General features: G+C 45.0%; 8 non-coding genes and 1 pseudogene across 8 annotated transcripts; all 9 read left to right on the top strand.

Annotated features, from left to right (window-relative positions):
• The first annotated feature begins 134 nt into the window (after positions 1-134).
• On the top strand, positions 135-325 carry LOC130315310 (U2 spliceosomal RNA). Its single transcript, XR_008862857.1, has one exon. It is a non-coding gene; the product is annotated as a U2 spliceosomal RNA (small nuclear RNA).
• Positions 326-2,406: 2,081 nt separating this feature from the next.
• On the top strand, positions 2,407-2,597 carry LOC130315325 (U2 spliceosomal RNA). Its single transcript, XR_008862870.1, has one exon. It is a non-coding gene; the product is annotated as a U2 spliceosomal RNA (small nuclear RNA).
• Positions 2,598-9,479: 6,882 nt separating this feature from the next.
• LOC130315336 (U2 spliceosomal RNA) lies at positions 9,480-9,680 on the top strand (annotated as a pseudogene).
• A 2,081-nt stretch (positions 9,681-11,761) lies between these two features.
• Positions 11,762-11,952, top strand: LOC130315323 (U2 spliceosomal RNA). Its single transcript, XR_008862869.1, has one exon. It is a non-coding gene; the product is annotated as a U2 spliceosomal RNA (small nuclear RNA).
• Positions 11,953-14,051: 2,099 nt separating this feature from the next.
• Positions 14,052-14,242, top strand: LOC130315321 (U2 spliceosomal RNA). The gene has a single exon (XR_008862867.1). It is a non-coding gene; the product is annotated as a U2 spliceosomal RNA (small nuclear RNA).
• A 2,080-nt stretch (positions 14,243-16,322) lies between these two features.
• LOC130315320 (U2 spliceosomal RNA) lies at positions 16,323-16,513 on the top strand. Its single transcript, XR_008862866.1, has one exon. It is a non-coding gene; the product is annotated as a U2 spliceosomal RNA (small nuclear RNA).
• Positions 16,514-18,585: 2,072 nt separating this feature from the next.
• LOC130315319 (U2 spliceosomal RNA) lies at positions 18,586-18,776 on the top strand. Its single transcript, XR_008862865.1, has one exon. It is a non-coding gene; the product is annotated as a U2 spliceosomal RNA (small nuclear RNA).
• A 2,096-nt stretch (positions 18,777-20,872) lies between these two features.
• On the top strand, positions 20,873-21,063 carry LOC130315318 (U2 spliceosomal RNA). The gene has a single exon (XR_008862864.1). It is a non-coding gene; the product is annotated as a U2 spliceosomal RNA (small nuclear RNA).
• Positions 21,064-23,155: 2,092 nt separating this feature from the next.
• LOC130315317 (U2 spliceosomal RNA) lies at positions 23,156-23,346 on the top strand. The gene has a single exon (XR_008862863.1). It is a non-coding gene; the product is annotated as a U2 spliceosomal RNA (small nuclear RNA).
• Positions 23,347-24,354: the final 1,008 nt, after the last annotated feature.

Here is a 24,354-nt window from a genome sequence, read left to right as displayed (position 1 = left end):
TCTGCTGTGTGTACTGGTGGTTGACTGCCCCCCAGCCCAGAGTGTGCATGGAAAATTGTCTGGCAGCCTCCCTGACAGCAAGCAGTGATAGTGCCCATGAAGGGGACCTTGTTGGGCCCGCCCCTTTCACGGTTATCGCTTCTCGGCCTTTTGGCTAAGATCAAGTGTAGTATCTGTTCTTATCAGTTTAATATCTGATACGTCCCCTATCTGGGGACCATATATTAAATGGATTTTTGAGAACGGGGGCCGATTTTGAAGCTTGCTTCCGTCGCCCTATGCATTGACCCGATATGGCAGTATCTTCGGGTACAGTGCACCACCCCCTTACAGGGTTAAAAAGAAAGATTCCTACTTTCATTGCTACCTGCTTGCTGGCTAGCCAGCTAGCCAGCCCTGTGGGCCTTGCTGCTGCTGCTGCTGCTGCTGCAGCCAAAAAACAAAAGGTGGTGCTGCTGCTGCTTCTGCTGCTTCTGCTTGTGTCTGGCCGCTGTTGGAGCGTCCAGGCACAGGACTTCTGCTGCTGCTGACTAAATGGCCTCCTTAATTGGATCATTTGAGTAGCCAGCACACCTGTGCAGGTAGGGCATGACATGATAGGCAGCTGCCTTGATAGCGGGTGGGTGCTGAATGTTCCTAATTGACAAAATAAGATTAATGCTTATGAAGAAATATAAAATCTCATCCCTTCCCCAATATCGCGCCACACCCCTTAATTCCCTGGTTGAACTTGATGGACATATGTCTTTTTTCGACCGTACTAACTATGTAACTATGTAACATAACATGGGGGGGTCTCCTGGCTGTTCACACAGGTGTGTCATTGCTGTACATTGACCATGCATTGCTTCTGTGGTATTGCAAAGGCAAAGACAAATGCTTCCAGCCATCCATTGCACTAATGGATTGGTCATCAGCTGGCTGTCTATGTCCCGCATCAATATAGACCAAAGTACAGAGGGTTAGGCTATGCTATAGTGCACCTACCTGATGCATCAGAAGGTGCGAGGCCCTTGCTAAATTCTGTGCACAGACTTTGAGATCTATGCTTTAGACTGTATCTAAACCTGCTCCAACATGGACTGACATTCTGGCCTACTTTCAGCCGATGCGACTTGTCTGTCGCTGAACAGTCGCTTTTTATGTATTCAGCACCTATGTATAATGTTGTAAAAATGCTCTAGAAGCTAAAGTCGCAGAAATGTCACACATATTTGGCCTGCAACTTTCTGTGCGACAAATTCAGACAGGAAAAATCAGTATAAATCCTTAGAAAATTATCCCCCAGTGTCTCCATCTGCTGGCGGTATTGAATAAGCATTGCTGCACTGATGGGGTATGCATTAGACGAAAAAAAAGAAGAAAAAGAAGAATAATACGCCCAGAAAAGAGGCGAAAAGGAGAAAAACGTAAAAAAACGTGAAAAAAAAGTAAGAGGAAGAGAAGGGAAAAAAAGGTGGAAATGGGTTTAAAAGTGATTTCGGCGGAGAAATATATATATATATATATATATATATATATATATATATATATACGCGCACACACACACATATATATAAACGTATTCTCCGTTGAGATATTGCAGCCGCTGCTGTGTCCAGGCCCAGGAGCCTTAGCACTGTGCTGTGATGTCACTCAATACCACTGACATCACTAGGTGTAAACAACATCTCTCCTTTGCTGTGTATGTGACTATGGAGCTGTTTGGTGATGTCGTCTATTATGGCCTTCATAGAAGCAACAGGAGATTGTTGCATCCATCTAGAACCCTCAGAACTACAGTGCTATGATGTCACTCACTTCCACAGGCCTTGCAGAGTGTAAACAACAACAACCCAGCTTTGTTGTGTATGTAACCATAGGGATTGTGATGTCACCTAGAACCTTCACAGCAGCGACAGCTTTATGAGGAGCATCAGCACTGCTCTGCCTGAGCAGAACCATCACCGCCATAGGTTGTCAAATAACCCGGATTTAACCCACACAGGTAAGTCCAATGGGGTGCAGGCATGTCCTCTATGCTTACAGCTTCCCGTGGGTGTTGGTTTGATACCGTTTGGGGACAGCCAAGGAGGCATCTGCAGGCAACAAAGGTAGGTGTGTGCTTGTGTGTGTGTTTCCTATGCAGATCCTAAGCCCAGTGTCACATGCAAGTAGGAGGAGTAAGAAGGGTTCCTGGCAAATCCGGGTTATGGATTGCATTTAAAAAGGCCCCGTGGGAGTGCAATGGGCCCCTGTCTTGCTGCTTAGCAATAATGGTATGGGTTTAGGTTCTGCTGTGTGTACTGGTGGTTGACTGCCCCCCAGCCCAGAGTGTGCATGGAAAATTGTCTGGCAGCCTCCCTGACAGCAAGCAGTGATAGTGCCCATGAAGGGGACCTTGTTGGGCCCGCCCCTTTCACGGTTATCGCTTCTCGGCCTTTTGGCTAAGATCAAGTGTAGTATCTGTTCTTATCAGTTTAATATCTGATACGTCCCCTATCTGGGGACCATATATTAAATGGATTTTTGAGAACGGGGGCCGATTTCGAAGCTTGCTTCCGTCGCCCTATGCATTGACCCGATATGGCAGTATCTTCGGGTACAGTGCACCACCCCCTTACAGGGTTAAAAAGAAAGATTCCTACTTTCATTGCTACCTGCTTGCTGGCTAGCCAGCTAGCCAGCCCTGTGGGCCTTGCTGCTGCTGCTGCTGCTGCTGCAGCCAAAAAACAAAAGGTGGTGCTGCTGCTGCTTCTGCTGCTTCTGCTTGTGTCTGGCCGCTGTTGGAGCGTCCAGGCACAGGACTTCTGCTGCTGCTGACTAAATGGCCTCCTTAATTGGATCATTTGAGTAGCCAGCACACCTGTGCAGGTAGGGCATGACATGATAGGCAGCTGCCTTGATAGCGGGTGGGTGCTGAATGTTCCTAATTGACAAAATAAGATTAATGCTTATGAAGAAATATAAAATCTCATCCCTTCCCCAATATCGCGCCACACCCCTACCCCTTAATTCCCTGGTTGAACTTGATGGACATATGTCTTTTTTCGACCGTACTAACTATGTAACTATGTAACATAACATGGGGGGGTCTCCTGGCTGTTCACACAGGTGTGTCATTGCTGTACATTGACCATGCATTGCTTCTGTGGTATTGCAAAGGCAAAGACAAATGCTTCCAGCCATCCATTGCACTAATGAATTGGTCATCAGCTGGCTGTCTATGTCCCGCATCAATATAGACCAAAGTACAGAGGGTTAGGCTATGCTATAGTGCACCTACCTGATGCATCAGAAGGTGCGAGGCCCTTGCTAAATTCTGTGCACAGACTTTGAGATCTATGCTTTAGACTGTATCTAAACCTGCTCCAACATGGACTGACATTCTGGCCTACTTTCAGCCGATGCGACTTGTCTGTCGCTGAACAGTCGCTTTTTATGTATTCAGCACCTATGTATAATGTTGTAAAAATGCTCTAGAAGCTAAAGTCGCAGAAATGTCACACATATTTGGCCTGCAACTTTCTGTGCGACAAATTCAGACAGGAAAAATCAGTATAAATCCTTAGAAAATTATCCCCCAGTGTCTCCATCTGCTGGCGGTATTGAATAAGCATTGCTGCACTGATGGGGTATGCATTAGACGAAAAAAAAGAAGAAAAAGAAGAATAATACGCCCAGAAAAGAGGCGAAAAGGAGAAAAACGTAAAAAAACGTGAAAAAAAAGTAAGAGGAAGAGAAGGGAAAAAAAGGTGGAAATGGGTTTAAAAGTGATTTCGGCGGAGAAATATATATATATATATATATATATATATATATATATATATATATATACGCGCACACACACACATATATATAAACGTATTCTCCGTTGAGATATTGCAGCCGCTGCTGTGTCCAGGCCCAGGAGCCTTAGCACTGTGCTGTGATGTCACTCAATACCACTGACATCACTAGGTGTAAACAACATCTCTCCTTTGCTGTGTATGTGACTATGGAGCTGTTTGGTGATGTCGTCTATTATGGCCTTCATAGAAGCAACAGGAGATTGTTGCATCCATCTAGAACCCTCAGAACTACAGTGCTATGATGTCACTCACTTCCACAGGCCTTGCAGAGTGTAAACAACAACAACCCAGCTTTGTTGTGTATGTAACCATAGGGATTGTGATGTCACCTAGAACCTTCACAGCAGCGACAGCTTTATGAGGAGCATCAGCACTGCTCTGCCTGAGCAGAACCATCACCGCCATAGGTTGTCAAATAACCCGGATTTAACCCACACAGGTAAGTCCAATGGGGTGCAGGCATGTCCTCTATGCTTACAGCTTCCCGTGGGTGTTGGTTTGATACCGTTTGGGGACAGCCAAGGAGGCATCTGCAGGCAACAAAGGTAGGTGTGTGCTTGTGTGTGTGTTTCCTATGCAGATCCTAAGCCCAGTGTCACATGCAAGTAGGAGGAGTAAGAAGGGTTCCTGGCAAATCCGGGTTATGGATTGCATTTAAAAAGGCCCCGTGGGAGTGCAATGGGCCCCTGTCTTGCTGCTTAGCAATAATGGTATGGGTTTAGGTTCTGCTGTGTGTACTGGTGGTTGACTGCCCCCCAGCCCAGAGTGTGCATGGAAAATTGTCTGGCAGCCTCCCTGACAGCAAGCAGTGATAGTGCCCATGAAGGGGACCTTGTTGGGCCCGCCCCTTTCACGGTTATCGCTTCTCGGCCTTTTGGCTAAGATCAAGAGGTGCGAGGTGGATTGCAGGAGCTATCCCTTGCGGGGGCTACTGTGAATTGTGCGATAATGGCTTTCCAGAGCCGAATTAATTACCTGAAAGATGGAGAGACCAGGATAAAGAATGGATTTCGTGTGGATATCCTTGAAAGTGCATTGGACAAGTTCAGCTTGGAACATCTTGTGAAGAACATCTTCCTAAAGACCTTGCTGGTGAAAAAGCAGGATATTCTATGTCTGCAGCAGCATGGGAGAGCTTCATATGTCCTTGTGCTTGAATCTCACAGCGCCTGTCAGAATCTGCACTACCAATTAAAGTCCAAGCTGAATTCACCTGAGCTGGATGGACTTACCTTCACTGTGTTATACACTGCAGGAGAGACAAACCTGGTGGTGTTCATGTACAATCCGTATGTGAATCTGGCTGACATTGGGCGCTTTCTCCAGAGATATTGCTCTGAGGTGAAAGGAGGAGAGAAAATCTTCAATACAGAGGATCTCTGGACTGGTAAATACAAGTTCCGTGTGAAGTTTAGAGCTGATCCTGATGGAATTGAGGGCATGCAACATCCGCCCTCCAGCTTTACAATTGGCAGAGACAGAGGCTACCTGTTTTATAACAACATGCCGGAATTTTGCAGAAAATGCAGGAGCTTTGGCCACAGACAGGATGCTTGCACTTCACCATCTGTGCAGTTCTGTGGTCGCTGCGGCAAAGCTGGACATACCTCAGGAGGTTGCACGGAGGAGGTGGTGTGCAATCTCTGCGGGCAACGTGGACATGTGTTCAAAGACTGTCTGTACAGGTCCAGAACTTGGGCGGAGGTCGCTGCATCATCTTGTGACCAGGCTGCTGCTGCTGCTGCTGCTATTGCTGCCACACCCGAGGCTGGATCCAAACCTGTGGACACTATTCAGACTGCGGATCCTGTTCCTGTTGCTGTTACTGTTGGGTCTGTTCAGACTGCAGTCTCTGCAGTTAAAAAGAAAGAGACTGTAAAACCTGCTGCTGTAAAGCCAGATGTTATCCAGCGGAAAGTTGGTGGCAGTGAACCCCGTGCTGTCCCTGCTGTCACCATGGGGGCGGTGGAGTCGGTGGTCGCTGTCACTGAGTCGGACTTTGCCGAGTCAGATATGGAGCAGGGATCATCTGTGGCTACACTTGCAAGAGACTGGTCAGAGGAAATGGAGGTTGAAGACTTGAAAAAAAAGAGAAAGAAAGATCCTGTTGTCTCAGATGTGAACAGTGGCCAAACAAAACGGTTACTGGTTGCACCATCTCAAGTAATCCAGGAACTTACATCTCCTGAGTCTGAGGCAGCAACTCCTGAAAAGGGTTAAATGGCTACCATCAGCATTGCCTCGCTTAATGCGAGAGGAATAAAGAGTCCTGCAAGGAGGGCTGCTTTTTTTTCATTTTTGTCAACTTTGAATGCAAGAATTTTTCTAATTCAAGAATGTGGAATTTATCATCACATGAATTATGAATACCTGAGAACTGACTGGATATATGGCCCATCTATCTGGTCAGGTGACAACTCAAACAAGAACTCTGGAGTTGGAATACTTTTTAAGGGCCAGGACTTTAACATCATGTCCTTTGTGGAAATTGTGCCTGGGAGGGCATTGCTTGTGAATGTACAATATAATGGAGTGGAGTTGAGGATTATTAACATCTATGCCTCCCCTGTTAAAGAAGAAAGATCCTCCCTCCTAGAGATTGTGCAGTTGTATTTGCATGGAGCTACCTCTCTTGTCTTGGGAGGAGATTTTAACTGTGTGTTGCCTGATGAGAGGAGAGTCTCTGGGTCTGTGAGAAAAGACAAGACTGAAGTGCAGCTGAAGAATCTAATTCAGGACAACAGATTGCAAGATGCCTGGAGAAGTCAAAACCCATCTGACCCTGGTTACACCTGGGAAAGTAACATCTATAAATCCAGAATTGACTTTGTCCTTATTTCTGAAAATATAAAAATAAATAATGCTAAACTCACAGATAATGTCTTGTCTGACCACAAACTTCTCTCTGTGGAAATTTACTTACCTGATGTCATCAAAGGGAAAGGTGTTTGGAGACTGAACTCACAGCTCCTAGAAGATGAAATCATAAAGAGAGACTTTGTTATTTATTATAAAAAACTAAAAAATCTCCAACAGCGGTTTGCATCAATGCTGGACTGGTGGGAGCATGCAAAGGCCAAAATAAAAGAATTTTTTATGCGTGCTGGTGTGAACAAAGCCAAGGAGAAGCAAAGGTGGTTTAAAAGACTAAACACAAAACTGCAAACCTGTTACCAGCTGAGGAGCATTGGTGTGAACATGGATGATACAATTGTAAAGGTGAAAGAGGAGATAAAGAAAGCTGTGGAAGGAAAAGGTAAAGAAATTATTTATAATGCAAAAGTGGAACATATGGAAAAAAATGAGACTTGCTCACGCTTCTTTTTAAAGAAACTTGTTGAAAAGAAAGAATTAATAAAAAATCTTGATGGTGAGACTACTAAAGATGGACTTTTAAATAAAGCACACAGTTTTTATCATGATCTTTTTAGTGAAAAACACATTGACTCTGACTTTTTACCCGAAGTAATGGACTCTGTGCAATATTGTCTGAGTGATCAGGACAAAGATGTTTTGTGCAATAGTGTGAATATGGCTGAAGTGGAAAGTGCAGTAAAGAGTTTTTTAAAAGGGAAAACTCCTGGATCTGATGGATTACAAATAGAATTTTACCTGTCTTTTTGGGAAATTTTAAAGTCTGATTTTTATGCTGTTCTTAAAGAGGTTTTTAACTGTGAGAAGCTGCCTGAGTCCTGGAGGAGTGGTGTGGTGACTTTGTTGTACAAGAAAGGAGACAAGACAAAGCTAGAAAATTGGAGACCAATCACTCTACTCAATGTGGACTATAAAATTTTTGCAAAAATCTTGGTCAACCGCATGAAGCTAGTGATTGAGACGGTGATCCACCCTGACCAAGTATGTGGTGTCCCAGGGCGTGCAGTGTGGGAGCATCTCAATGTCATCAGAGATGCCATCTGGTACCAGCAGGAGCGCCAACAGAAGCTTGCAGTGTTATCTCTTGATTTTATGAAAGCATATGACAGAGTTTCCCACCAGCATTTATGGACTGTTTTAAAAAAGATGGGTTTTCCAGAGAGTTTTATCAAGCATGTTGCACTTTTATACAATGACTGCTTTAGCAAAATTTTAGTCAATGGGTTTTTATCTGAAGATGTTTTACTGAGTTCGGGCGTTAAGCAAGGATGCCCTTTGTCACCGCTGCTATTTATATGTGCAATAGAACCCCTACTGGCTATGCTGAGAAAGGACAAGGTGATCAGAGGGGTCCCCATACCAGGGGGTAATGGACAGTTTACGAAAACCCTTGCATATATGGATGATGTGACCATTTTATGTGACTCAGAAGTATCTGTCAGAAGAGCCTTGATGAAGACTGAATTTTTTTGCCAAGCATCTGCTTTTAAACTAAATATTGCTAAATGTGAATGTTTGGGGATTGGGAAGTGGTCAAATACAGACATCCCCCAACTAAAGATCCAGAGTGAGAAAATAAAGGTTTTAGGAGTGGTTTTTAATGCAAAAAATGATGGAGAGGAGAGTTGGAACATTATTAAAGAAAAGGTACAGAAAAAAATTGACTTTTGGAAGCTTAGGAAACTATCAATTGAAGGGAAGCTTTTAATTATACGTTCCTTGCTTTTACCTGTTTTATTGTACCTTAACACAGTGTTTCCTCCATCAGAGACTGTTCTTAAAAACCTGCAAAAACAATTTTTTCATTTTATCTGGAGTTCAAGGATGGAAAAACTCAAGAGAGACATTATGTACAAGCTGCACAAAAATGGAGGTAAAAACGTTCCTAATCTTAAAAATTTTTTATACCTGAAGTTTTTTAGCATGTGTTTTAAGACTGTTTTATCCTCTAAACAATGGACATTTTATCTAAAGTATGCTGCTGGTGATATATTTAGAAAAAGAAAATGGATTCACCTACCTCAGACATCCCCTGTTTTAATCATACCTCCAAAGCACTATATGGTTTTAGAGAAAGTGATTCGTCTGTATAACTTGAAAGACATGGACATTGAGATTCTCAAGCATCCCAAAAGAATAGAGATGGAGCTCAGGAGATCGGAGCAAACCTCTGGGATTTTAAACTTCTCTAAAACAAAATGTGACAGAGTGTGGAGGATGGTTAATGCACCGTATCTGGAGAATTGCAATAAAGATCTTGCATGGTCAATAGCACATGAGTGTGTACCTACCAGACACTTTCAGCACAGACGGGGATTGTGCAATACTTCAAGATGTCCAAGAGGAAGCTGTGGAGGAGAAGAGACAGTCTTACATGTGTTTTGGAACTGTTTTTATGCTCAAGAGGTGTGGAAAAGTGTGGCGAGTCTTTTAATGTTTCTTACCGGTCTAAAGACTTTTAATCATGAAGTTGTTTTATTCGGGAATTTTACGAGTCAAAATAAAGATACAGAGAGAGTGATATGGACTGTTGTGAATACCGTCAAGAATGCCTTATGGAAGTCTCGCAATATTTTGGTTTTCCAGAAAGACTTGATTAGTGAAAGTGACTGTTTTAAACTTGCACTGAGTGATCTTTTTGTCTACTATTTATTGGACAAAAAGAGACTGGGGGCCCAGAAAGCTAATTCACTTTGGCACTTTAGTCTTTGGAATGCAATAATGTGATATGTAATATGATGCATTTTGAATAGTAGTGAAAGTTTACTTGTATGTATTTCTTGTTTTTGCACTTTACTAATAAAAACGTAAAAAAAAAAAAAATCTGTTCTTATCAGTTTAATATCTGATACGTCCCCTATCTGGGGACCATATATTAAATGGATTTTTGAGAATGGGGGCCGATTTCGAAGCTTGCTTCCGTCGCCCTATGCATTGACCCGATATGGCAGTATCTTCGGGTACAGTGCACCACCCCCTTACAGGGTTAAAAAGAAAGATTCCTACTTTCATTGCTACCTGCTTGCTGGCTAGCCAGCTAGCCAGCCCTGTGGGCCTTGCTGCTGCTGCTGCTGCTGCTGCAGCCAAAAAACAAAAGGTGGTGCTGCTGCTGCTTCTGCTGCTTCTGCTTGTGTCTGGCCGCTGTTGGAGCGTCCAGGCACAGGACTTCTGCTGCTGCTGACTAAATGGCCTCCTTAATTGGATCATTTGAGTAGCCAGCACACCTGTGCAGGTAGGGCATGACATGATAGGCAGCTGCCTTGATAGCGGGTGGGTGCTGAATGTTCCTAATTGACAAAATAAGATTAATGCTTATGAAGAAATATAAAATCTCATCCCTTCCCCAATATCGCGCCACACCCCTACCCCTTAATTCCCTGGTTGAACTTGATGGACATATGTCTTTTTTCGACCGTACTAACTATGTAACTATGTAACATAACATGGGGGGGTCTCCTGGCTGTTCACACAGGTGTGTCATTGCTGTACATTGACCATGCATTGCTTCTGTGGTATTGCAAAGGCAAAGACAAATGCTTCCAGCCATCCATTGCACTAATGGATTGGTCATCAGCTGGCTGTCTATGTCCCGCATCAATATAGACCAAAGTACAGAGGGTTAGGCTATGCTATAGTGCACCTACCTGATGCATCAGAAGGTGCGAGGCCCTTGCTAAATTCTGTGCACAGACTTTGAGATCTATGCTTTAGACTGTATCTAAACCTGCTCCAACATGGACTGACATTCTGGCCTACTTTCAGCCGATGCGACTTGTCTGTCGCTGAACAGTCGCTTTTTATGTATTCAGCACCTATGTATAATGTTGTAAAAATGCTCTAGAAGCTAAAGTCGCAGAAATGTCACACATATTTGGCCTGCAACTTTCTGTGCGACAAATTCAGACAGGAAAAATCAGTATAAATCCTTAGAAAATTATCCCCCAGTGTCTCCATCTGCTGGCGGTATTGAATAAGCATTGCTGCACTGATGGGGTATGCATTAGACGAAAAAAAAGAAGAAAAAGAAGAATAATACGCCCAGAAAAGAGGCGAAAAGGAGAAAAACGTAAAAAAACGTGAAAAAAAAGTAAGAGGAAGAGAAGGGAAAAAAAGGTGGAAATGGGTTTAAAAGTGATTTCGGCGGAGAAATATATATATATATATATATATATATATATATATATACGCGCACACACACACATATATATAAACGTATTCTCCGTTGAGATATTGCAGCCGCTGCTGTGTCCAGGCCCAGGAGCCTTAGCACTGTGCTGTGATGTCACTCAATACCACTGACATCACTAGGTGTAAACAACATCTCTCCTTTGCTGTGTATGTGACTATGGAGCTGTTTGGTGATGTCGTCTATTATGGCCTTCATAGAAGCAACAGGAGATTGTTGCATCCATCTAGAACCCTCAGAACTACAGTGCTATGATGTCACTCACTTCCACAGGCCTTGCAGAGTGTAAACAACAACAACCCAGCTTTGTTGTGTATGTAACCATAGGGATTGTGATGTCACCTAGAACCTTCACAGCAGCGACAGCTTTATGAGGAGCATCAGCACTGCTCTGCCTGAGCAGAACCATCACCGCCATAGGTTGTCAAATAACCCGGATTTAACCCACACAGGTAAGTCCAATGGGGTGCAGGCATGTCCTCTATGCTTACAGCTTCCCGTGGGTGTTGGTTTGATACCGTTTGGGGACAGCCAAGGAGGCATCTGCAGGCAACAAAGGTAGGTGTGTGCTTGTGTGTGTGTTTCCTATGCAGATCCTAAGCCCAGTGTCACATGCAAGTAGGAGGAGTAAGAAGGGTTCCTGGCAAATCCGGGTTATGGATTGCATTTAAAAAGGCCCCGTGGGAGTGCAATGGGCCCCTGTCTTGCTGCTTAGCAATAATGGTATGGGTTTAGGTTCTGCTGTGTGTACTGGTGGTTGACTGCCCCCCAGCCCAGAGTGTGCATGGAAAATTGTCTGGCAGCCTCCCTGACAGCAAGCAGTGATAGTGCCCATGAAGGGGACCTTGTTGGGCCCGCCCCTTTCACGGTTATCGCTTCTCGGCCTTTTGGCTAAGATCAAGTGTAGTATCTGTTCTTATCAGTTTAATATCTGATACGTCCCCTATCTGGGGACCATATATTAAATGGATTTTTGAGAACGGGGGCCGATTTCGAAGCTTGCTTCCGTCGCCCTATGCATTGACCCGATATGGCAGTATCTTCGGGTACAGTGCACCACCCCCTTACAGGGTTAAAAAGAAAGATTCCTACTTTCATTGCTACCTGCTTGCTGGCTAGCCAGCTAGCCAGCCCTGTGGGCCTTGCTGCTGCTGCTGCTGCTGCTGCAGCCAAAAAACAAAAGGTGGTGCTGCTGCTGCTTCTGCTGCTTCTGCTTGTGTCTGGCCGCTGTTGGAGCGTCCAGGCACAGGACTTCTGCTGCTGCTGACTAAATGGCCTCCTTAATTGGATCATTTGAGTAGCCAGCACACCTGTGCAGGTAGGGCATGACATGATAGGCAGCTGCCTTGATAGCGGGTGGGTGCTGAATGTTCCTAATTGACAAAATAAGATTAATGCTTATGAAGAAATATAAAATCTCATCCCTTCCCCAATATCGCGCCACACCCCTACCCCTTAATTCCCTGGTTGAACTTGATGGACATATGTCTTTTTTCGACCGTACTAACTATGTAACTATGTAACATAACATGGGGGGGTCTCCTGGCTGTTCACACAGGTGTGTCATTGCTGTACATTGACCATGCATTGCTTCTGTGGTATTGCAAAGGCAAAGACAAATGCTTCCAGCCATCCATTGCACTAATGGATTGGTCATCAGCTGGCTGTCTATGTCCCGCATCAATATAGACCAAAGTACAGAGGGTTAGGCTATGCTATAGTGCACCTACCTGATGCATCAGAAGGTGCGAGGCCCTTGCTAAATTCTGTGCACAGACTTTGAGATCTATGCTTTAGACTGTATCTAAACCTGCTCCAACATGGACTGACATTCTGGCCTACTTTCAGCCGATGCGACTTGTCTGTCGCTGAACAGTCGCTTTTTATGTATTCAGCACCTATGTATAATGTTGTAAAAATGCTCTAGAAGCTAAAGTCGCAGAAATGTCACACATATTTGGCCTGCAACTTTCTGTGCGACAAATTCAGACAGGAAAAATCAGTATAAATCCTTAGAAAATTATCCCCCAGTGTCTCCATCTGCTGGCGGTATTGAATAAGCATTGCTGCACTGATGGGGTATGCATTAGACGAAAAAAAAGAAGAAAAAGAAGAATAATACGCCCAGAAAAGAGGCGAAAAGGAGAAAAACGTAAAAAAACGTGAAAAAAAAGTAAGAGGAAGAGAAGGGAAAAAAAGGTGGAAATGGGTTTAAAAGTGATTTCGGCGGAGAAATATATATATATATATATATATATATATATATATATATATATATATATATATATACGCGCACACACACACATATATATAAACGTATTCTCCGTTGAGATATTGCAGCCGCTGCTGTGTCCAGGCCCAGGAGCCTTAGCACTGTGCTGTGATGTCACTCAATACCACTGACATCACTAGGTGTAAACAACATCTCTCCTTTGCTGTGTATGTGACTATGGAGCTGTTTGGTGATGTCGTCTATTATGGCCTTCATAGAAGCAACAGGAGATTGTTGCATCCATCTAGAACCCTCAGAACTACAGTGCTATGATGTCACTCACTTCCACAGGCCTTGCAGAGTGTAAACAACAACAACCCAGCTTTGTTGTGTATGTAACCATAGGGATTGTGATGTCACCTAGAACCTTCACAGCAGCGACAGCTTTATGAGGAGCATCAGCACTGCTCTGCCTGAGCAGAACCATCACCGCCATAGGTTGTCAAATAACCCGGATTTAACCCACACAGGTAAGTCCAATGGGGTGCAGGCATGTCCTCTATGCTTACAGCTTCCCGTGGGTGTTGGTTTGATACCGTTTGGGGACAGCCAAGGAGGCATCTGCAGGCAACAAAGGTAGGTGTGTGCTTGTGTGTGTGTTTCCTATGCAGATCCTAAGCCCAGTGTCACATGCAAGTAGGAGGAGTAAGAAGGGTTCCTGGCAAATCCGGGTTATGGATTGCATTTAAAAAGGCCCCGTGGGAGTGCAATGGGCCCCTGTCTTGCTGCTTAGCAATAATGGTATGGGTTTAGGTTCTGCTGTGTGTACTGGTGGTTGACTGCCCCCCAGCCCAGAGTGTGCATGGAAAATTGTCTGGCAGCCTCCCTGACAGCAAGCAGTGATAGTGCCCATGAAGGGGACCTTGTTGGGCCCGCCCCTTTCACGGTTATCGCTTCTCGGCCTTTTGGCTAAGATCAAGTGTAGTATCTGTTCTTATCAGTTTAATATCTGATACGTCCCCTATCTGGGGACCATATATTAAATGGATTTTTGAGAACGGGGGCCGATTTCGAAGCTTGCTTCCGTCGCCCTATGCATTGACCCGATATGGCAGTATCTTCGGGTACAGTGCACCACCCCCTTACAGGGTTAAAAAGAAAGATTCCTACTTTCATTGCTACCTGCTTGCTGGCTAGCCAGCTAGCCAGCCCTGTGGGCCTTGCTGCTGCTGCTGCTGCTGCTGCAGCCAAAAAACAAAAGGTGGTGCTGCTGCTGCTTCTGCTGCTTCTGCTTGTGTCTGGCCGCTGTTGGAGCGTCCAGGCACAGGACTTCTGCTGCTGCTGACTAAATGGCCTCCTTAATTGGATCATTTGAGTAGCCAGCACACCTGTGCAGGTAGGGCATGACATGATAGGCAGCTGCCTTGATAGCGGGTGGGTGCTGAATGTTCCTAATTGACAAAATAAGATTAATGCTTATGAAGAAATATAAAATCTCATCCCTTCCCCAATATCGCGCCACACCCCTACCCCTTAATTCCCTGGTTGAACTTGATGGACATATGTCTTTTTTCGACCGTACTAACTATGTAACTATGTAACATAACATGGGGGGGTCTCCTGGCTGTTCACACAGGTGTGTCATTGCTGTACATTGACCATGCATTGCTTCTGTGGTATTGCAAAGGCAAAGACAAATGCTTCCAGCCATCCATTGCACTAATGGATTGGTCATCAGCTGGCTGTCTATGTCCCGCATCAATATAGACCAAAGTACAGAGGGTTAGGCTATGCTATAGTGCACCTACCTGATGCATCAGAAGGTGCGAGGCCCTTGCTAAATTCTGTGCACAGACTTTGAGATCTATGCTTTAGACTGTATCTAAACCTGCTCCAACATGGACTGACATTCTGGCCTACTTTCAGCCGATGCGACTTGTCTGTCGCTGAACAGTCGCTTTTTATGTATTCAGCACCTATGTATAATGTTGTAAAAATGCTCTAGAAGCTAAAGTCGCAGAAATGTCACACATATTTGGCCTGCAACTTTCTGTGCGACAAATTCAGACAGGAAAAATCAGTATAAATCCTTAGAAAATTATCCCCCAGTGTCTCCATCTGCTGGCGGTATTGAATAAGCATTGCTGCACTGATGGGGTATGCATTAGACGAAAAAAAAGAAGAAAAAGAAGAATAATACGCCCAGAAAAGAGGCGAAAAGGAGAAAAACGTAAAAAAACGTGAAAAAAAAGTAAGAGGAAGAGAAGGGAAAAAAAGGTGGAAATGGGTTTAAAAGTGATTTCGGCGGAGAAATATATATATATATATATATATATATATATATATACGCGCACACACACACATATATATAAACGTATTCTCCGTTGAGATATTGCAGCCGCTGCTGTGTCCAGGCCCAGGAGCCTTAGCACTGTGCTGTGATGTCACTCAATACCACTGACATCACTAGGTGTAAACAACATCTCTCCTTTGCTGTGTATGTGACTATGGAGCTGTTTGGTGATGTCGTCTATTATGGCCTTCATAGAAGCAACAGGAGATTGTTGCATCCATCTAGAACCCTCAGAACTACAGTGCTATGATGTCACTCACTTCCACAGGCCTTGCAGAGTGTAAACAACAACAACCCAGCTTTGTTGTGTATGTAACCAAAGGGATTTGTGATGTCACCTAGAACCTTCACAGCAGCGACAGCTTTATGAGGAGCATCAGCACTGCTCTGCCTGAGCAGAACCATCACCGCCATAGGTTGTCAAATAACCCGGATTTAACCCACACAGGTAAGTCCAATGGGGTGCAGGCATGTCCTCTATGCTTACAGCTTCCCGTGGGTGTTGGTTTGATACCGTTTGGGGACAGCCAAGGAGGCATCTGCAGGCAACAAAGGTAGGTGTGTGCTTGTGTGTGTGTTTCCTATGCAGATCCTAAGCCCAGTGTCACATGCAAGTAGGAGGAGTAAGAAGGGTTCCTGGCAAATCCGGGTTATGGATTGCATTTAAAAAGGCCCCGTGGGAGTGCAATGGGCCCCTGTCTTGCTGCTTAGCAATAATGGTATGGGTTTAGGTTCTGCTGTGTGTACTGGTGGTTGACTGCCCCCCAGCCCAGAGTGTGCATGGAAAATTGTCTGGCAGCCTCCCTGACAGCAAGCAGTGATAGTGCCCATGAAGGGGACCTTGTTGGGCCCGCCCCTTTCACGGTTATCGCTTCTCGGCCTTTTGGCTAAGATCAAGTGTAGTATCTGTTCTTATCAGTTTAATATCTGATACGTCCCCTATCTGGGGACCATATATTAAATGGATTTTTGAGAACGGGGGCCGATTTCGAAGCTTGCTTCCGTCGCCCTATGCATTGACCCGATATGGCAGTATCTTCGGGTACAGTGCACCACCCCCTTACAGGGTTAAAAAGAAAGATTCCTACTTTCATTGCTACCTGCTTGCTGGCTAGCCAGCTAGCCAGCCCTGTGGGCCTTGCTGCTGCTGCTGCTGCTGCAGCCAAAAAACAAAAGGTGGTGCTGCTGCTGCTTCTGCTGCTTCTGCTTGTGTCTGGCCGCTGTTGGAGCGTCCAGGCACAGGACTTCTGCTGCTGCTGACTAAATGGCCTCCTTAATTGGATCATTTGAGTAGCCAGCACACCTGTGCAGGTAGGGCATGACATGATAGGCAGCTGCCTTGATAGCGGGTGGGTGCTGAATGTTCCTAATTGACAAAATAAGATTAATGCTTATGAAGAAATATAAAATCTCATCCCTTCCCCAATATCGCGCCACACCCCTACCCCTTAATTCCCTGGTTGAACTTGATGGACATATGTCTTTTTTCGACCGTACTAACTATGTAACTATGTAACATAACATGGGGGGGTCTCCTGGCTGTTCACACAGGTGTGTCATTGCTGTACATTGACCATGCATTGCTTCTGTGGTATTGCAAAGGCAAAGACAAATGCTTCCAGCCATCCATTGCACTAATGGATTGGTCATCAGCTGGCTGTCTATGTCCCGCATCAATATAGACCAAAGTACAGAGGGTTAGGCTATGCTATAGTGCACCTACCTGATGCATCAGAAGGTGCGAGGCCCTTGCTAAATTCTGTGCACAGACTTTGAGATCTATGCTTTAGACTGTATCTAAACCTGCTCCAACATGGACTGACATTCTGGCCTACTTTCAGCCGATGCGACTTGTCTGTCGCTGAACAGTCGCTTTTTATGTATTCAGCACCTATGTATAATGTTGTAAAAATGCTCTAGAAGCTAAAGTCGCAGAAATGTCACACATATTTGGCCTGCAACTTTCTGTGCGACAAATTCAGACAGGAAAAATCAGTATAAATCCTTAGAAAATTATCCCCCAGTGTCTCCATCTGCTGGCGGTATTGAATAAGCATTGCTGCACTGATGGGGTATGCATTAGACGAAAAAAAAGAAGAAAAAGAAGAATAATACGCCCAGAAAAGAGGCGAAAAGGAGAAAAACGTAAAAAAACGTGAAAAAAAAGTAAGAGGAAGAGAAGGGAAAAAAAGGTGGAAATGGGTTTAAAAGTGATTTCGGCGGAGAAATATATATATATATATATATATATATATATATATATACGCGCACACACACACATATATATAAACGTATTCTCCGTTGAGATATTGCAGCCGCTGCTGTGTCCAGGCCCAGGAGCCTTAGCACTGTGCTGTGATGTCAACCACTGACATCACTAGGTGTAAACAACATCTCTCCTTTGCTGTGTATGTGACTATGGAGCTGTTTGGTGATGTCGTCTATTATGGCCTTCATAGAAGCAACAGGAGATTGTTGCATCCATCTAGAACCCTCAGAACTACAGTGCTATGATGTCACTCACTTCCACAGGCCTTGCAGAGTGTAAACAACAACAACCCAGCTTTGTTGTGTATGTAACCATAGGGATTGTGATGTCACCTAGAACCTTCACAGCAGCGACAGCTTTATGAGGAGCATCAGCACTGCTCTGCCTGAGCAGAACCATCACCGCCATAGGTTGTCAAATAACCCGGATTTAACCCACACAGGTAAGTCCAATGGGGTGCAGGCATGTCCTCTATGCTTACAGCTTCCCGTGGGTGTTGGTTTGATACCGTTTGGGGACAGCCAAGGAGGCATCTGCAGGCAACAAAGGTAGGTGTGTGCTTGTGTGTGTGTTTCCTATGCAGATCCTAAGCCCAGTGTCACATGCAAGTAGGAGGAGTAAGAAGGGTTCCTGGCAAATCCGGGTTATGGATTGCATTTAAAAAGGCCCCGTGGGAGTGCAATGGGCCCCTGTCTTGCTGCTTAGCAATAATGGTATGGGTTTAGGTTCTGCTGTGTGTACTGGTGGTTGACTGCCCCCCAGCCCAGAGTGTGCATGGAAAATTGTCTGGCAGCCTCCCTGACAGCAAGCAGTGATAGTGCCCATGAAGGGGACCTTGTTGGGCCCGCCCCTTTCACGGTTATCGCTTCTCGGCCTTTTGGCTAAGATCAAGTGTAGTATCTGTTCTTATCAGTTTAATATCTGATACGTCCCCTATCTGGGGACCATATATTAAATGGATTTTTGAGAACGGGGGCCGATTTCGAAGCTTGCTTCCGTCGCCCTATGCATTGACCCGATATGGCAGTATCTTCGGGTACAGTGCACCACCCCCTTACAGGGTTAAAAAGAAAGATTCCTACTTTCATTGCTACCTGCTTGCTGGCTAGCCAGCTAGCCAGCCCTGTGGGCCTTGCTGCTGCTGCTGCTGCTGCTGCAGCCAAAAAACAAAAGGTGGTGCTGCTGCTGCTTCTGCTGCTTCTGCTTGTGTCTGGCCGCTGTTGGAGCGTCCAGGCACAGGACTTCTGCTGCTGCTGACTAAATGGCCTCCTTAATTGGATCATTTGAGTAGCCAGCACACCTGTGCAGGTAGGGCATGACATGATAGGCAGCTGCCTTGATAGCGGGTGGGTGCTGAATGTTCCTAATTGACAAAATAAGATTAATGCTTATGAAGAAATATAAAATCTCATCCCTTCCCCAATATCGCGCCACACCCCTACCCCTTAATTCCCTGGTTGAACTTGATGGACATATGTCTTTTTTCGACCGTACTAACTATGTAACTATGTAACATAACATGGGGGGGTCTCCTGGCTGTTCACACAGGTGTGTCATTGCTGTACATTGACCATGCATTGCTTCTGTGGTATTGCAAAGGCAAAGACAAATGCTTCCAGCCATCCATTGCACTAATGGATTGGTCATCAGCTGGCTGTCTATGTCCCGCATCAATATAGACCAAAGTACAGAGGGTTAGGCTATGCTATAGTGCACCTACCTGATGCATCAGAAGGTGCGAGGCCCTTGCTAAATTCTGTGCACAGACTTTGAGATCTATGCTTTAGACTGTATCTAAACCTGCTCCAACATGGACTGACATTCTGGCCTACTTTCAGCCGATGCGACTTGTCTGTCGCTGAACAGTCGCTTTTTATGTATTCAGCACCTATGTATAATGTTGTAAAAATGCTCTAGAAGCTAAAGTCGCAGAAATGTCACACATATTTGGCCTGCAACTTTCTGTGCGACAAATTCAGACAGGAAAAATCAGTATAAATCCTTAGAAAATTATCCCCCAGTGTCTCCATCTGCTGGCGGTATTGAATAAGCATTGCTGCACTGATGGGGTATGCATTAGACGAAAAAAAAGAAGAAAAAGAAGAATAATACGCCCAGAAAAGAGGCGAAAAGGAGAAAAACGTAAAAAAACGTGAAAAAAAAGTAAGAGGAAGAGAAGGGAAAAAAAGGTGGAAATGGGTTTAAAAGTGATTTCGGCGGAGAATAATATATATATATATATATAATATATATAAATATATATATATATATATATACGCGCACACACACACATATATATAAACGTATTCTCCGTTGAGATATTGCAGCCGCTGCTGTGTCCAGGCCCAGGAGCCTTAGCACTGTGCTGTGATGTCACTCAATACCACTGACATCACTAGGTGTAAACAACATCTCTCCTTTGCTGTGTATGTGACTATGGAGCTGTTTGGTGATGTCGTCTATTATGGCCTTCATAGAAGCAACAGGAGATTGTTGCATCCATCTAGAACCCTCAGAACTACAGTGCTATGATGTCACTCACTTCCACAGGCCTTGCAGAGTGTAAACAACAACAACCCAGCTTTGTTGTGTATGTAACCATAGGGATTGTGATGTCACCTAGAACCTTCACAGCAGCGACAGCTTTATGAGGAGCATCAGCACTGCTCTGCCTGAGCAGAACCATCACCGCCATAGGTTGTCAAATAACCCGGATTTAACCCACACAGGTAAGTCCAATGGGGTGCAGGCATGTCCTCTATGCTTACAGCTTCCCGTGGGTGTTGGTTTGATACCGTTTGGGGACAGCCAAGGAGGCATCTGCAGGCAACAAAGGTAGGTGTGTGCTTGTGTGTGTGTTTCCTATGCAGATCCTAAGCCCAGTGTCACATGCAAGTAGGAGGAGTAAGAAGGGTTCCTGGCAAATCCGGGTTATGGATTGCATTTAAAAAGGCCCCGTGGGAGTGCAATGGGCCCCTGTCTTGCTGCTTAGCAATAATGGTATGGGTTTAGGTTCTGCTGTGTGTACTGGTGGTTGACTGCCCCCCAGCCCAGAGTGTGCATGGAAAATTGTCTGGCAGCCTCCCTGACAGCAAGCAGTGATAGTGCCCATGAAGGGGACCTTGTTGGGCCCGCCCCTTTCACGGTTATCGCTTCTCGGCCTTTTGGCTAAGATCAAGTGTAGTATCTGTTCTTATCAGTTTAATATCTGATACGTCCCCTATCTGGGGACCATATATTAAATGGATTTTTGAGAACGGGGGCCGATTTCGAAGCTTGCTTCCGTCGCCCTATGCATTGACCCGATATGGCAGTATCTTCGGGTACAGTGCACCACCCCCTTACAGGGTTAAAAAGAAAGATTCCTACTTTCATTGCTACCTGCTTGCTGGCTAGCCAGCTAGCCAGCCCTGTGGGCCTTGCTGCTGCTGCTGCTGCTGCTGCAGCCAAAAAACAAAAGGTGGTGCTGCTGCTGCTTCTGCTGCTTCTGCTTGTGTCTGGCCGCTGTTGGAGCGTCCAGGCACAGGACTTCTGCTGCTGCTGACTAAATGGCCTCCTTAATTGGATCATTTGAGTAGCCAGCACACCTGTGCAGGTAGGGCATGACATGATAGGCAGCTGCCTTGATAGCGGGTGGGTGCTGAATGTTCCTAATTGACAAAATAAGATTAATGCTTATGAAGAAATATAAAATCTCATCCCTTCCCCAATATCGCGCCACACCCCTACCCCTTAATTCCCTGGTTGAACTTGATGGACATATGTCTTTTTTCGACCGTACTAACTATGTAACTATGTAACATAACATGGGGGGGGTCTCCTGGCTGTTCACACAGGTGTGTCATTGCTGTACATTGACCATGCATTGCTTCTGTGGTATTGCAAAGGCAAAGACAAATGCTTCCAGCCATCCATTGCACTAATGGATTGGTCATCAGCTGGCTGTCTATGTCCCGCATCAATATAGACCAAAGTACAGAGGGTTAGGCTATGCTATAGTGCACCTACCTGATGCATCAGAAGGTGCGAGGCCCTTGCTAAATTCTGTGCACAGACTTTGAGATCTATGCTTTAGACTGTATCTAAACCTGCTCCAACATGGACTGACATTCTGGCCTACTTTCAGCCGATGCGACTTGTCTGTCGCTGAACAGTCGCTTTTTATGTATTCAGCACCTATGTATAATGTTGTAAAAATGCTCTAGAAGCTAAAGTCGCAGAAATGTCACACATATTTGGCCTGCAACTTTCTGTGCGACAAATTCAGACAGGAAAAATCAGTATAAATCCTTAGAAAATTATCCCCCAGTGTCTCCATCTGCTGGCGGTATTGAATAAGCATTGCTGCACTGATGGGGTATGCATTAGACGAAAAAAAAGAAGAAAAAGAAGAATAATACGCCCAGAAAAGAGGCGAAAAGGAGAAAAACGTAAAAAAACGTGAAAAAAAAGTAAGAGGAAGAGAAGGGAAAAAAAGGTGGAAATGGGTTTAAAAGTGATTTCGGCGGAGAAATATATATATATATATATATATATATATATATATATATATATATATACGCGCACACACACACATATATATAAACGTATTCTCCGTTGAGATATTGCAGCCGCTGCTGTGTCCAGGCCCAGGAGCCTTAGCACTGTGCTGTGATGTCACTCAATACCACTGACATCACTAGGTGTAAACAACATCTCTCCTTTGCTGTGTATGTGACTATGGAGCTGTTTGGTGATGTCGTCTATTATGGCCTTCATAGAAGCAACAGGAGATTGTTGCATCCATCTAGAACCCTCAGAACTACAGTGCTATGATGTCACTCACTTCCACAGGCCTTGCAGAGTGTAAACAACAACAACCCAGCTTTGTTGTGTATGTAACCATAGGGATTGTGATGTCACCTAGAACCTTCACAGCAGCGACAGCTTTATGAGGAGCATCAGCACTGCTCTGCCTGAGCAGAACCATCACCGCCATAGGTTGTCAAATAACCCGGATTTAACCCACACAGGTAAGTCCAATGGGGTGCAGGCATGTCCTCTATGCTTACAGCTTCCCGTGGGTGTTGGTTTGATACCGTTTGGGGACAGCCAAGGAGGCATCTGCAGGCAACAAAGGTAGGTGTGTGCTTGTGTGTGTGTTTCCTATGCAGATCCTAAGCCCAGTGTCACATGCAAGTAGGAGGAGTAAGAAGGGTTCCTGGCAAATCCGGGTTATGGATTGCATTTAAAAAGGCCCCGTGGGAGTGCAATGGGCCCCTGTCTTGCTGCTTAGCAATAATGGTATGGGTTTAGGTTCTGCTGTGTGTACTGGTGGTTGACTGCCCCCCAGCCCAGAGTGTGCATGGAAAATTGTCTGGCAGCCTCCCTGACAGCAAGCAGTGATAGTGCCCATGAAGGGGACCTTGTTGGGCCCGCCCCTTTCACGGTTATCGCTTCTCGGCCTTTTGGCTAAGATCAAGTGTAGTATCTGTTCTTATCAGTTTAATATCTGATACGTCCCCTATCTGGGGACCATATATTAAATGGATTTTTGAGAACGGGGGCCGATTTCGAAGCTTGCTTCCGTCGCCCTATGCATTGACCCGATATGGCAGTATCTTCGGGTACAGTGCACCACCCCCTTACAGGGTTAAAAAGAAAGATTCCTACTTTCATTGCTACCTGCTTGCTGGCTAGCCAGCTAGCCAGCCCTGTGGGCCTTGCTGCTGCTGCTGCTGCTGCTGCAGCCAAAAAACAAAAGGTGGTGCTGCTGCTGCTTCTGCTGCTTCTGCTTGTGTCTGGCCGCTGTTGGAGCGTCCAGGCACAGGACTTCTGCTGCTGCTGACTAAATGGCCTCCTTAATTGGATCATTTGAGTAGCCAGCACACCTGTGCAGGTAGGGCATGACATGATAGGCAGCTGCCTTGATAGCGGGTGGGTGCTGAATGTTCCTAATTGACAAAATAAGATTAATGCTTATGAAGAAATATAAAATCTCATCCCTTCCCCAATATCGCGCCACACCCCTACCCCTTAATTCCCTGGTTGAACTTGATGGACATATGTCTTTTTTCGACCGTACTAACTATGTAACTATGTAACATAACATGGGGGGGTCTCCTGGCTGTTCACACAGGTGTGTCATTGCTGTACATTGACCATGCATTGCTTCTGTGGTATTGCAAAGGCAAAGACAAATGCTTCCAGCCATCCATTGCACTAATGGATTGGTCATCAGCTGGCTGTCTATGTCCCGCATCAATATAGACCAAAGTACAGAGGGTTAGGCTATGCTATAGTGCACCTACCTGATGCATCAGAAGGTGCGAGGCCCTTGCTAAATTCTGTGCACAGACTTTGAGATCTATGCTTTAGACTGTATCTAAACCTGCTCCAACATGGACTGACATTCTGGCCTACTTTCAGCCGATGCGACTTGTCTGTCGCTGAACAGTCGCTTTTTATGTATTCAGCACCTATGTATAATGTTGTAAAAATGCTCTAGAAGCTAAAGTCGCAGAAATGTCACACATATTTGGCCTGCAACTTTCTGTGCGACAAATTCAGACAGGAAAAATCAGTATAAATCCTTAGAAAATTATCCCCCAGTGTCTCCATCTGCTGGCGGTATTGAATAAGCATTGCTGC

Source organism: Hyla sarda, unplaced genomic scaffold (genome assembly GCF_029499605.1).
Source record: "Hyla sarda isolate aHylSar1 unplaced genomic scaffold, aHylSar1.hap1 scaffold_1869, whole genome shotgun sequence".
In the NCBI taxonomy this organism is placed as follows: domain Eukaryota; kingdom Metazoa; phylum Chordata; class Amphibia; order Anura; family Hylidae; genus Hyla; species Hyla sarda.
This window is presented reverse-complemented; position numbering and strand designations above follow the sequence as displayed.